Consider the following 4,582-nt stretch of genomic DNA (forward strand, 5'->3'; position numbering starts at 1 on the left):
CATGCATGCACGTGTGTGTGTGTGTGTGTGTGTGTGTGTGTGTAATTTCAATTTCAGGCACAGCATATTCGTTTTCTGTTTGTAATTGTGATCTAAGGCTTTTCTATTCGTTTATGGAAGGAAAATATGAGCCAATACAGAACAAGACAGTCGCCACCCCAGAGGGAACTGAATTTCCAGAAGTTCTGTAGGACGGACCAAGCCTGAGACACACAGAGATAGAAGAATCCTGCATGGCTGTCTCGCTCTGAGCCAAGAGCTCATGGCCACACAGCAGGCCAGGCCACACCACGCCACGCCACGCCTCACCCACCCCCTGCAAGACCCTTCTCCTCCTGGTCTGTAGGAATGACATTGTTGGTTTGTGCAGGGCGCAGCCTGTGCGAATGTCCCCAGCAGCCATGGATATTTTTAGAGTAACAAATAACCCAAACACAGGAGGGAAAGAGAGTTAATCCTCTGGCCAGCCGCCCCGTGGTGGGCGGCCAACGTTCTCCTCATTGGGAATGATGTTATTTGCTAATCTTCCGACAGTATCCCCAAGACTTGCGGCGGGGGGGCAGCAAACAGCCCAGGCAAGCAGGGGTCCCCCAACTCCTCCTCAACAGAGGGAGAGGCTCGGGGCCTGGCGGAGCCCAGTGAGGCTGCGGGAAGGTGAGCGGCAAGTTCAAGTTCAAAAGCAGCAGATCTCGGACACCAGAGCACGCGAAGGTGCAGTCCCTGGGCGCTGTCCTTGTACAAAGCCGGCTCCAACAACACATCCCATGGGAGGAGATCAGAGAGCGCAGAGAGCAAAGACCACAGAGGGTGAGGTCTCTTCAGACACGCCACCACACGGGGACATGGGGACAGTCATGTAAACATGGAGAACCAGGAGCTCAGAGCCCACAGGGTCAACTCAGAGGGGCTGACCCCGTCTCAATTAGAGAATGCAACAGCCAGGAGGGACGGCTCACCCCTAGCATCCCAGCGACTCGGGAGGCTGAGATCTGAGCATCCAGGTTCAAAGCCAGCCTGGGCCAGGAAAGTCCAGGAGACTCTTTATCGCCAAGGAACTACCAGAAAGCCAAAAGTGGAGCTGTGGCTAAAGTAGGAGAGTGCTAGAGCCTAAGGACAATATTCTGAGTTCAAGTCCTAATACCAACACCACACACACACACACACACACACATACACACACAAATCTGCTCACACTCACCCACCACCCCTGCCCTGTCTCCCACATACAGACTCCCAGCCTCCACCTCTGCCCTGGCCTCCTTGCCCTCCCTGCCACAGGGGCCCTGGTTGAACCCAGGCCCGAATTCAGTCCAGCAGCCTTCACTTGTCCCAAGAGGCTTGCATTCACATCCAGGGTCGCTGGGTCCCACATTTGCAGGCTCCAGGGGTTCCTCTGGCCCGTGGACCCAGCAGTGCGAGGTCAACAGCACCCCAGGAGCCCCAGACGCCGCCCCTCACCCAGGAGGAGACGGAAACTCGGTTGGTGGAGGACTCACCCGTTAAACACCAACCAGGAGGTCTCTCCCCCCACTCACAATCCTCACACGGAATGCCGCCATCGCCCGCCCAAGTTCTAGAGAAAGTCCAAGCGACGCGCCCCGACCGTCCACCCGGCACACGCTCTGATTCTCCACGACGTGCACACTTCATGGGCTTCTCGCTGCTGCTGTAATAAGACACCATGCTCACCGTGACTTAGGGCAGGCTTGGCACGTGTAAAGGTCCTGTTTCGCTTCTCCCAATCTGTGTGTGTGTGTGTGTGTGTGTGTGTGTGTGTGTGTGTGTGATTTATCTGTCTTAAAGGGTGAACAAATGCAGCAGTGGTCCTCACTGGACACTATGTTGAAAATGAACGGTACAACTTGTGGGTGGGGACGGGAGAGGAAAATCTGGGAGAGAGCAAGGGAAGGGGTGACATTGTCCGAAACGAAATGTACTCTTTACCCGATTTATGTAACTGCACTTTTATAATAACAATTAAAAATATGTATGTATACATACATATCTGCCTATATATGAATCAGTATATGTCTATCTCTGACTGTCTGTCTGTCTCTCTTTCTCGCTGCATATTCATGGAAGACTCTACTCCAGACTCACATGATTAGGTTGAGTTGATTATATAATTATGATAACCCCAGATTATCTCATCTCAAAACCCATAGGGCAATCCTATCTTTAAAAAAATTAACTCGCCTTGAGCCGAAGAGCTCAGGGACAGTGCCCAGGCCCAGAGTTCAAGCCCCACAACCGACAGAATAAAAAAAACACACCCCTCTTGCCCAACTTTGCCCACCACCACCACCAAAGCCTCGGGACCTGAAATGTTCTTCCTCATCCAATTCCTACTCCTTCCTGGCCTAAGATGGGAGCTCGGGACACACCTGCTGAGCAGACCAGCACGCCTCCCATCCAGTGTTCACCAAATCTCCCCTGGGTGCCAGGCCCTTGGCTGGGCTCTGACGTGCTCGGCTCTCTAATCTCTTTCCCAAGACGATCAGGTACAGACCACTGGGTGGTGAGACTGGCTGTGGTAACAAACACCACAGGCCTCACGGGGTCCCGGATGAACCCTCATCCACCCTGCAAAGTGGAGACCGCTGTGCACTTACCCACCTCCAATAGGAAGTAAAGCCCAGCCAGCCCTCTACACTCACCCCATTGGCCAGCCCGGTCACATGACCAACCTAGCTGCAAAGGAGGCGGGAAAGGCACGGGGCAGGGGGCGGGGAGAGCTGTACAGAAGAGCTCCTGACTACTGAGATCAAGGCAGTAATTAATTACAATCTCCCTCATTTTACAGTTTGAAGAAATGCGGATCCTGAGAAACAGAGGCTTTGCCTGAGGGTGTGTGTGGGTGTGCCACACACATTGACTTGCACACGCCTTGTGCCTATGCAAACCAGGCTCCTCACAGAGCAAAGTGCGGGACCTGGCTGTGTGACAGCTGGGACCCTGTGCTGGGACAAGTGATGACCCCTGCACAAGTCCACCGGGAGTTAACCTCAAGTCTCGCCATGTCAGCCCGTCGGTATATTCATAAACATCCCAAGGATGACAGAAGGCAGATGTCGGGTTGCTAATTCTCCTCTCCAAAACTATTGCAAGAGGGGAAACTAAATCTACTTGTTCTTTTTCTTTTTCTTTTTTTTTTAAAGCAAGTCATCAGATGAAGCTTGAACAAAAACCAATAACTTTCAAGACCAGCAGCTCCCAAAGCTTCCCATGGCCGCTCTTGGAGTGTCATTTCTGGGGTTTATTTCACAGTTGTTTACTGTCGGGAAAGAAATATTGCTTCTACCAGCCTTCATGCTTCCCTCCTCCCTGTAGCCTTTCCCCCCCCCCCATGATGGGTCCCTTTTGCCCTTTTGCTTTGTCATGCAAGATAAAAATACCCTCACTGTCTCCCCTCCAGTGGTCCTGCCCATCATCCATGCCCTCCCCCCTCCCCCCCCCCCCCCCCCCACTCCATCCCCCACCCCTCCCCCATCTCAGCAGAGGTAGTGCCGTTGCTGGTGCATTCTCCATTCTCCAGGGCTGGTTTTTCAGGCTCATCCGGGGTTTTCTGTTTCTCCATCCTCAGTGGGCCACCAGCAAGTTAGCAAGGAAGATGGAGTTTTCAGAACTCTTGATTCCTCACAGCCCGGTGCTTTCTCTTCTAACCAGAGAAGAGCTTGGGACTCTGGGCTTCCTTTGTGTCACCCTTGCTACACACACACACACACACACACACACACACACACACACACACACACCGTCAGCATACAGCTAAGTCCATTTCAGCATGGCTTTTCCAAGAAGGAGAAGGAGGCATGATGAACGCCAGCCCGGGTTTTTCCTCCCCAGGGCAGGTTTTTTTCCTCCTCACCCCCCGTGACGTCAGCCTGCCCGCGTGTGAGCATGCGAGCGCGTGTGTGCGCACGAGACACCCGAAGGTTGTCAGCCGCCGGCGTGCAGCCTGGTGACAGAAGCTGTCTCCCGTCAGCCGCAGCACGTCAAGGAAGTAGAGTGAGACCACACTGCGCATACGCACGTAGGATGTTCACACGCACCGCAGAGAGGGCTGGCGGAAGGCAGCTCCCGCTCACCAGAAACGTCTCTGCTTCCACTTCAGCAAGATAAGAAGCCCCTCTCCCAGCCACCGCCTCGCATCCGGGAATCTGAACCACAGACACCAGTTGTGGGCGGTATGGGTATCAATCCAGCAAGGGCCTAAAGGGCCTAAAGGCGGTCCTGGCAGACTTCCTGTGCCTACCTCCCGCAGCCTGGCACCCGGGGATCCACCTGTCACTCAGCCACCTTCAGATCTGTCCTCACAGTCGCTCACGTGCACAGCAGCTGTGAGCAGGAGCCCCAGATGACTTTACGGACACACACACACACCCCGTACCTCAGTTCTGGATGCAATCCAACCCCATGTAATCATTAAGGGCCTACTAAGTGTCAGGGACAAATAGAGGATTGCCAACTTGGAGAAGAAGGAGGAGGGGGGAGGAGGAGAAGAAGAAGAAGAAGAAGAAGAAGAAGAAGAAGAAGAAGAAGAAGAAGAAGAAGAAGAAGAAGAAGAAGAAGAAGAAGAAGA

Source organism: Dipodomys ordii, unplaced genomic scaffold, assembly GCF_000151885.1.
Source record: "Dipodomys ordii isolate 6190 unplaced genomic scaffold, Dord_2.0 Scaffold14, whole genome shotgun sequence".
Taxonomy (NCBI): Eukaryota; Metazoa; Chordata; class Mammalia; order Rodentia; family Heteromyidae; genus Dipodomys; species Dipodomys ordii.